General features: G+C 39.8%; 1 protein-coding gene across 2 annotated transcripts in view; it reads right to left on the bottom strand.

Annotated features, from left to right (window-relative positions):
* LOC107681416 (GRB2-related adapter protein 2-like) overlaps window positions 1–2,489 on the bottom strand; it is a 13,026-nt gene extending 10,537 nt beyond the window's left edge. Inside the window, exon 1 of one of the 2 annotated variants that reach the window (XM_016477712.1) lies at window positions 2,337–2,489. The gene's annotated coding sequence lies outside the window, so the exon portion shown is untranslated. Of the gene's footprint in view, window positions 1–386; window positions 441–2,336 lie in introns of those variants that run through there. The other variant, XM_016477713.1, reaches the window with a different exon arrangement.
* Window positions 2,490–10,677: the final 8,188 nt, after the last annotated feature.

Raw genomic sequence — 10,677 nt, 5'->3', positions numbered from 1 at the left:
TCTTTTTCACTTCCAAAAACGGTATACTACCGTAAAATTAATGTCCAATACATGTAATGTCCAATACAGTTTTCCACCGCATATAGTAGGGGAATTTACCGTTAACCATTTAACAGGTTTTTACTATTACTATTACTATTAACAGGTTAAATTCACGGTCATTTTTTACAGTGTACAGTAGTTTGTGTAAATGACTTTAATGATCTCTTCTGTTTGAGAACAATTTTAGAAAAGCATAATATCTCAGGACTTTTTACAACGTTGACAACATCATGGTTGAGAAACCATAGTGGATTAAAGTATGAATGCTGCGTCAATTAAAAGTCAGTCATCAAATCAAAATGTGTAAATTAATTTAAGTATTTAAAAGTAAAAAGTCAACTTACTGAATTTTTTAATTCATCGTCAGAAGATTTTATAGCTGTTTGATGCTGGAATATTTAACAACATTAGGTGTAACACACAACCCTAATATACAAAACTGATAAGAAAAAACTAAGAAAAACAGTTATTTCAACAAAAAAAAACATAAAATTTGAAATTTAACGCAAGGAATTCTGGGAATGTCAATTTACGGTTATTCACTGTAAATTATATGGTCTTTTTCACTTCCAAAAACGGTATACTACCGTAAAATTAATGTCCAATACATGTAATGTCCAATACAGTTTTCCACCGCATATAGTAGGGGAATTTACCGTTAACCATTTAACAGGTTTTTACTATTACTATTACTATTAACAGGTTAAATTCACGGTTATTTTTTACAGTGTACAGTAGTTTGTGTAAATGACTTTAATGATCTCTTCTGTTTGAGAACAATTTTAGAAAAGCATAATATCTCAGGACTTTTTACAACGTTGACAACATCATGGTTGAGAAACCATAGTGGATTAAAGTATGAATGCTGCGTCAATTAAAAGTCAGTCATCAAATCAAAATGTGTAAATTAATTTAAGTATTTAAAAGTAAAAAGTCAACACTGAATTTTTTAATTAATCGTCAGAAGATTTTATAGCTGTTTGATGCTGGAATATAATTGTGTATGTATTGATCGCCAACCATGTTCATCGGCAATGACTGGTGATAAAAACAGCAGTTAAAACGACACGATGCATTAAGAGTAGACTATTTCTGAACGGCTGTACTAAATGAAAAAAATATGATAAAAAATTAGAAGAATGTGCACATCGTCATTCTGTCCAGAATGCATCGTGTTTTCTTTCTGGAGCATCAGTAAATGTTTTCATCTTCTGTAATAGCTGTGTTTGAGTCTCTCATTGTCCTCTGTGTGAAAAGATGGATCTCATAATCATACGCTCACTGTTGGAAAGGGGTCAAATACGCAGAAGATGCTGGAAAACCAGAGAAAGTGCAGGAGATGAACATCAGGCAGATGAACTGCTCATGAACAGACATCACAAAACATAGTTGTGGATCATCCAGGTAATGAAAGGGTGTGTAAAATTTTGAACAGATTTTATAAATTGAGTTATTCTGTCTTGTGGAGGAAACGCAAACCTCTGTTATGAATAACAGACAGCATGCAATTTTCATGATGCCACTTATTTTGTTAACATAATGCACATTTAGTATATTCTGCAGGGGGTTTGTGATCTTCTAAGCAGAGCTGTCTGAAGCAGAATTTCCCCAGAATGCGGTGACGTGTTCGTCTGAGGTTTGTACTGTAAGCAGCTCGTGTTCTGCTCACCTGCTTCCGTGCGTTTCTGCAGCGCTGCAGCTGCACCGATGCAAAGACTTTCATCTCATTTGTGTATCGTTTTTGCTCACGGATCACAGGCTCAGTGTGAACCACTGACGTGCCTGACATTAAATAGCGGGGCTAGTTGTCACCCTTCACTTTATATTGTTCAGTGGGGTTGTTTAATGTAATTTAACAAATTGGTATTCCTTTAGGTTTATTTTGTTCTATTAGAATGTGTTAAAATTACAGCATATAAGACATGTGACAACTTGCCCCTAACCTGATTAAAAATACTCTTGTTCTGACAGCACAGTTCAATCTTTAAGTCTGAATCTACCTTCTGACTCTTGTCTGATGTCAGTGTGCTTTTGTTGTGTCAAAATATTGGGAATTAAAATAACAAAACAAGCATTTGTGTAAGTTTGACTCATAGTTACTGAGACACTGTGATTCTAGCCTCGGTTTCCCCTTTAATATACTGTACATGTGTGAGTTTGTCATCAACAAAAACACTTTTAACAGATGGATTTCTCCTCATGAGTCTCTGGTGTTTATTCCTCCTTTTTAATGCTAAAAGTTCAGAAAGAGACGCTGAAGGATCGTGTGAATCTAGAAAGATCATTGTACTTACAGCTCATGAAATGATGATCTGTGTGTCTGTCGTCTGAGCCTCACGATGTCAGCTTCACCTGCAGCTCCGCACTCAGATATTATTTCATAACATTTGGAGGAAGAACAGAAGTCAAGCTTATCTCGCATTCAACACGACGCGCGCATGCATGACGGTAAAAAGGGGAAATAGAAAGTGTAAATCATCTTCCCCTCCCTCTGTGACGAACACAGTTTAGTCTGACAGAGATAAGCATGTTGAGTCTATTTCTACTTCTGTTATTTTGGTTGCCTTGAATTCTTTTGCACTGTTTTCATTTTGTTGGTGATTTCACCATTCACCAGAATCACCATACATCCATATAGACACCAGGGACACACTCACTCACACACACACACACACACACTCACACACACACACACACACACTCTCACTCTCACACACACACACGCACACACACACACACACACACACACACCCACACACACACACACACACACACACACATTCATTCTCACACACACACACACACACACTCACACACACACACACACACACTCTCACTCTCACACACACACACGCACACACACACACACACACACACACACCCACACACACACACACACACACACACACATTCATTCTCACACACACACACACACACACTCACACACACACACACACACACTCTCACTCTCACACACACACACGCACACACACACACACACACACACACACCCACACACACACACACACACACACACACATTCATTCTCACACACACACACACACACACTCACACACACACACACACACACTCTCACTCTCACACACACACACGCACACACACACACACACACACACACACCCACACACACACACACACACACACACACATTCATTCTCACACACACACACACACACACTCACACACACACACACACACACTCTCACTCTCACACACACACACGCACACACACACACACACACACACACACCCACACACACACACACACACACACACACATTCATTCTCACACACACACACACACACACTCACACACACACACACACACACTCTCACTCTCACACACACACACGCACACACACACACACACACACACACACCCACACACACACACACACACACACACACATTCATTCTCACACACACACACACACACACTCACACACACACACACACACACTCTCACTCTCACACACACACACGCACACACACACACACACACACACACACCCACACACACACACACACACACACACACATTCATTCTCACACACACACACACACACACTCACACACACACACACACACACTCTCACTCTCACACACACACACGCACACACACACACACACACACACACACCCACACACACACACACACACACACACACATTCATTCTCACACACACACACACACACACTCACACACACACACACACACACTCTCACTCTCACACACACACACGCACACACACACACACACACACACACACCCACACACACACACACACACACACACACATCTTCTGTGGTATTGCTGTTGGAATCGTTATTTTCAAGAGTGTGAGTGAAACTTTGCATGCTCATGTCGTTCATATGACGTGTGTGTGTTTAAAGTGTTCTGGTTTAATGCTTATCTTCTCTGTGACTGACACGTGTCTCAGCTGACATATGAATCCTGTCAACACTCTTACAATCTTATGTTGTATGTCAGTCATGACTATCGGCATGGAAACAAAATCTGCTTTCTGATTGGCTGTATCTGTCATGTGTGACTCTGGACTCATCTGGTTAAACTGGCTCTGAAAGCATCTGATGCTACTCTGCTTCAGAGTCTGTATTCGTTCATCAGTCATGAAGCAGGAGGACATCTGCAGTGTGTGTCCAGTATGAGATAATTTATGAACGACCCGCCTCACACCCCAAACTTTGGCTTTAAAACTGTCCATTTGTAATTTAATTCATTTCTGCTGAGATACAGTACTGAAATGATTTAGATACAAATTAAAACATCAATGCAGTATGAAGATCAGCTTCATTTCTCATTCATTTAGAATTGTTATCAGTGAGTTATTGAATGACTAAACGTTCAATGAATGAATGAATGAATAAATAAATATTAATCAGTAAACATCTGTACATAAAAATGTTTTATTAAAATTTTGACTCATTAGTAATGTTTCATTTGTCTTTTTCCCTGTTGTTAATCTGCAATTCTAATATGGTGATATTTACATTTTCATTTAAATTAATTATTTACTTTTAGTTATTGCATTTTAAAAAAACAGACTAATGCAAGGAACATTTTGTCAAAACCTCTAATAAATTACATAAAAACAACATTATTTTGTTTAATGTTCAGCATTAAATGCTTAATGTTCAGGTTTTGTAATCAACGTTTTTCTTCAGAATCGTGAGATAATTGTAATCTCTACTCGGCTAACAAAAATATGTTCTAAGAACATTTTCTATTAAGAACATTCACCACAAACGAACAACATCATTTGTGTTATGATATTATATTAATCTCTCTAAGGAACTGACAGGAGAGCAATGTGGGCCACAGCAAGCAACTTTACTGACTCGACTCGCACACTGCGCATGCGCACCATGCATGCACTCATCCTATAACTGCAATTTCCATGAACATTGTTGCAATGCTTTCTGCTAACATTCCAAAAACATTCAGCAAAAATAATAACATCATAAGAACATTATTCTAAGAATGTTCTGTCAATATTATGAGAACTTATATCAAATAACAATAACGTTCCATAAACATTTTTTAAGAATATTTTGTCCTTACATTTACATTTGCAACCTTTGAAGTGAGTGAAAGTTATGTGAACGTGTTAGCTGGCTATTCAAACAAACAAACAAACAAACTCCTGCGGCTCTTTGCAGTCACATGACTGATCAGGAGGTTTAAGCGCAACAGGTGGGAAGTTTAAAAAAGTTTGTTTTGGAGGCCAAACCAGCCAAATGAACTGGCGGACGTGGATTATATTTTCATGTTGATTTGGTTTATTTGAGAACACAAACCTGTGAAGGAGAGGAGCACCAACCCATCCACTGTCTACATTCACAACACAGACAGACATGCAGGGGATTTTTACTCGTGCTTTTAACCATTCAGGCATGGTTGATTCCTGTGTTGAGCTCTTGAGTGTGAATCCTGATATCAGCGTGTTTGAGAGGTTTTAGGTGTGCATGGAGCTCTGAAAGCATGCTAGTCTTGAGATGTTTACAGTCACCTGAAGTTGGGATGAGAGAGAATCGGTGTGAAACGATACTGTGTTGCATGAGAGCGCGAGAGAAGCAGTTCCAGGCACCTGCTCGAAATTTTGACAAATCAGACTTATGCAACCAATCAACAAGCTGTTCATTAACTAAACACAGTAATATTGGGGACAGGGATTCTTTGTTATAAAATATGTGATTGCACCTTGCTTAAAAACATCTCAACTTAAGTTAAAAAACGTAAACAAAATTAGGAAGAAGGCATAATTACACCGTTTAAACCCTTTACATGTGTGTCTGTGATGTGCGGCGCTAGAGGGCGCCAGAGGAACATCTGACACTTCCGGTCAAACTCACGTGACTCATCAACACTAGAAGAAAGGACAAACATTCTAGAATTCTAAAACAGAATTTAGAATTCTCAGTTCAGTTCAAAAGTGCTTTATTGGCATGACATGTAAAGTAGGTATTGCCAAAGCACTCTCTCTCTGTGTGCACGTATGTGTTTGTGAGCATCACGGACTGCAGTCTTTTCTTTCATCTCATAAATACTGAAGTTGTGTGTTCTTGTCCAACTTTCTGAAGTCAAATGCTTTCAGATGTGGATTGTTTTTTTCTCCGTTTCCTCGCAGTGAGTGCAGATGGTGAGGAAGGAAGTGTTGCTCGTTTGTCATGATTCAGTTCAGATCTCACTCTTCACTGCCAGTATAAAAGCTTCTGTTACTGACTGCAATATTTTGAGATTGTAATTGGCATTTCAGACTGGATAATGTTTTGTTAGCTCAGAAGGCCCTTCCAGTTTTCTCTTTCAGTTCCAATGCACTTATTTTTAATCTGAGATTGATGTAGTTTGTGGCATGACCAAATACAGGCTCTCTCGCTACTGAGATCAGAATCAGACTTTACTGACCGTCAGAATGCAGTGTGAAGTTTAATTATGTGTAAGTGTTCGGTTCATCATGAAGAACACAGATGTGAAGAGGGTGAGATATGATGATAGAGAATGAAAAACAACGGTTTCAAAGGAAGGTTCCAAAAAAAAAAAAAAGGACGAGTGTAAGTTTGTTGTGAGAAGAAGAGAAAGAACGAGTGAATGTGCCTCAAATTTTACATCACAAAGCAATGCTATGGCGGATAATGGATTGAAATTTATTGCAAGGCTTTATGTGCTACTACTTTATTTAGTTTTTATAACTTTGCGTTGGTAATTGACTAATTTAATTTCTAAAAGTCAATTCTAAATCTTGCTCTGATTAAAGTAGTAATTCAGAGTAGTTACTTGAAGAGTGGGGTTTAAATTCAGGTTTTCGGAGCAGAAACATTTGATAAAGTCAGTGATAAACAACATTCATGACCCATTTTACTTGCACAATCTGATGTATTTCTGAGTGAAACCAGATTCAAGGAAAATAGTAGGACAGGACTTTATCTGTCAGGCAATATGAATATGACAGCTGGATCTGTGTAATTATAGTAGATCTTGAGCCCATCGGAGTGTTTGGTGAGACGAGTCCTGATGTGCAGACGCAAGCATACAGAGGCAGACGCCTACAGACACACACATACATACATACACAGACACTTGCAGACACACGCATGCAGACACACGCATACAGAAGCAGGCACCTGCAGACATACACATACATGCTCAGACGCCTGCAGACACAAGCATACAGACGTAGACACACGCATACGGATGCAGACACCTGCAGACACATGCATACAGACGCAGACACCTGCAGACACACGCATACAGACGCATACACCTGCAGACACACGCAGACACATGCATACAGACGCAGACACCTGCAGACACGTGCATACAGACGCATACACCTGCATACAGACGCAGACACCTGCAGACATGCTCAGACGCCTGCAGACACAAGCATACAGACGCAGACACCTGCAGACACACACATACAGACGCAGACACCTGCAGACACACACATACATACACACAGACACCTTCAGACACAACCATACAGACGCAGACACCTGCAGACACACGCATAGAGACGCAAACACCTGCAGACATGCTCAGACGCCTGCAGACACAAGCATACAGACGCAGACACCTGCAGACACACGCATAGAGACGCAAACACCTGCAGACATGCTCAGACGCCTGCAGACACAAGCATACAGACGCAGACACCTGCAGACACACGCATAGAGACGCAAACACCTGCAGACATGCTCAGACGCCTGCAGACACAAGCATACAGACGCAGACACCTGCAGACACACGCATAGAGACGCAAACACCTGCAGACATGCTCAGACGCCTGCAGACACAAGCATACAGACGCAGACACCTGCAGACACACACATACATACACACAGACGCCTGCAGACACAAGCATACAGACGCAAACACCTGCAGACACATGCGCAGACACCTGCTCCGTCAGCATCTGCAGCAGCTGCTCATGCATCTGTGTGTTGTTCTGATGCTGATGTGATCGTCTGTCAGCAGCATGTTGATGAAGTCTGTAAACTATAATTATCACCTGCTGAGATGAATAGATGAACTTCATTAAAACGCTTTGTTCCTGCATAGCTCTTATGATTTGATCAATAATGCTAAAATTGTTACATACAGAAAGAGTTTTTGTCACTTATTAAATCTCTGCCTCTGAATCATAATGCATAAAACTCAAAAACAAACAAAAACAAAACACTTTCAGTTTTTCGACTTAAAATTTCATGTTTAATTCAATGCGTTATTGCTGTTTTTGTATAACTGTTTGTGAAATCGACTAGCAATTTCTGAGTGAAAATGTTTTCTAAAACAATACAAAAAAAAAATGACAGTGCAGTAATTGTTTGATCGTGTCCTGCTCTGGCTCAGCCAGTTAGTCTGACCAAAAGCGTTGAGGAAACCTGTTTGTAACAGTTGTGCAGCTGTAATGTGAATGTGGGAGAGGCTGCTGCTGCTGATTTTACCGCGGTAAGCTGCGTCTGAGCTGCCAGTGTTCTGGTTTTAACACTGATGTGCAGGTGGTGTGTAAACGGATCAATATCACACATCTCAACACAGACCGTCTCGCTCCTGTCTGTTTACTGCAGCTGGGAAATACTGATTAACAGCTTAATATATCAATGCATTTATGGATTCATTCCACTGCTGCTTTATAAAACACATCCTGTAAGAGTCGTCAGTGACAATGATCTTATTAAAAGAATATAGACTCTTATTACTCTCAGTGAAGCGAATCATTCTGCTGATTTATATTTTATGATTCATTCAGATCAGCTGAATATTTGATGCTTAGGTGAGTGCTGGCCTTGATATGATTGAACACATGTAATCAAGCTGTTCTGTCTGCAGTCTGAGGAGATACAATAAATCACTTCAGACTGGAATCAGAGTGTCATTATTGTTTTGTTTGAATGATTATGTAATTGATCTGGCTGTTGTGTTTGGTGTCAAAAGCACTTAATGAACATGTTTATTAAAGTGTGTGTGAGAGAATCAGCGAGCGTCTATGAGTTGTTGACTCTGAATTCAGTCGATGCAGGATTTACTGTCAAACAGTTTCGCTTGGAAATTTCACAATTACAAAGAAACAACAAGTAATGCATTGCATTAAACTTGAAAGATTTAAGTAGAAAGACTGAAACAGTATTTTTTATGTATAATATGTACTCCAATAATCTGTTTTGACAGTGCATGCACAGTGAAGGAATGATTTGAGTTGAGGAGTGGAAAACATTAGACTTTCTTTCACAAAATGATCATTCTGTCATCATTCACTCACCCTCATGTCACTCCAAACCCGTATGTTGCTGTTTTGTTCCTTTTGAAGGAACTTATTGCATCTCTTCTCTGTACTTCTCTGAAGGAATCAGATGTTTAGTGTGAAGAATAGACTGAAATGTGAGACATTTGGCTTCGGAAGATTTGAAATATAGTGCATTAATCATATGGATTACTGTTATGATACATTCATACCATTTTTGAAGGTTGACAGACATCCGTTGTCAAATGAGCTATGTGACGATTCTTCAGAACTTCTCCACTGAAGAATAATGTGATCCGTTTTTGCAATGCCATGAAGACGAATACAGTAAATGGAGACATTTTTCATTTTTGGTTTACTTTAAGCCATAGTTAATGATTAATTCCTAAAAGTATAGATAATGAAAGTAGAAATGTCTCCACATGTCCCTAATATTACAATGATTATGTAAATGTTTGGACAAAAATATCCCTAAAATACTGTTTATGGAACGTTCTTATAACATTATTAATATTTGAAATACGTTCTTATAAGGTTCAGAGGAAATGTTCTTAGAACAATGTTCTTGGAACGTCCTCATGATGTGTGTGTGTGTGAGTGTGTGAGTGAGAGTGAGAGAGTGTGTGTGTGAGTGTGTGAGTGAGAGTGAGAGAGTGTGTGTGTGAGTGTGTGAGTGAGAGTGAGAGAGTGTGTGTGTGAGTGTGTGAGTGAGAGTGAGAGAGTGTGTGAGAGTGAGTGAGTGAGTGTGAGAGTGTGAGAGTGAGAGTGTGAGAGTGAGAGAGTGTGTGAGTGAGAGTGAGAGAGTGTGTGAGTGAGAGTGAGAGAGTGTGTGTGTGTGTGAGAGTGAGAGAGTGTGTGTGTGTGAGTGAGAGAGTGTGTTTTTGTATGTGAGTGTGCGCGTTTTTGTGACAAATGAGGACATCAATATGTATAATGACAAAGGTATAATATAGGTATTACAAGGAGAAGGTGACTTTTTAGGAGTGTCTGTGTGTGTGTGTGTGTGTGTGTGTGTATATATATATATATATATATATATATATATATAAATGGAAGATTACGCCCTGTGCGCGCTTCTGACGCGCACTAGAAATGCTGTCTAGGTAGGAAGCACACAAGGTTTTGAGACAGTGGCATGTTCTTACAGCTGACAGACACGTTTATTGAAGCGCTTCGGGATGTGCAACACAGTCTCGCTTCTACCGAATCACCTGAGGCAGTGGTGCGCGCGCTCAGGTGATGCAACAGCCTCCGGAACCCACGCGACACACACGGGGCATGAGATCGTATTCATGCGTCTTCGGGAGCAGCAGATGAATGGAGACGGAGCCTCGATGCGCGTCTGATGGAT

The sequence above is a fragment of the Sinocyclocheilus anshuiensis genome, unplaced genomic scaffold (assembly GCF_001515605.1).
Source record: "Sinocyclocheilus anshuiensis isolate Anshui unplaced genomic scaffold, SAMN03320099.WGS_v1.1 scaffold1394, whole genome shotgun sequence".
Taxonomy (NCBI): domain Eukaryota; kingdom Metazoa; phylum Chordata; class Actinopteri; order Cypriniformes; family Cyprinidae; genus Sinocyclocheilus; species Sinocyclocheilus anshuiensis.
This window is presented reverse-complemented; position numbering and strand designations above follow the sequence as displayed.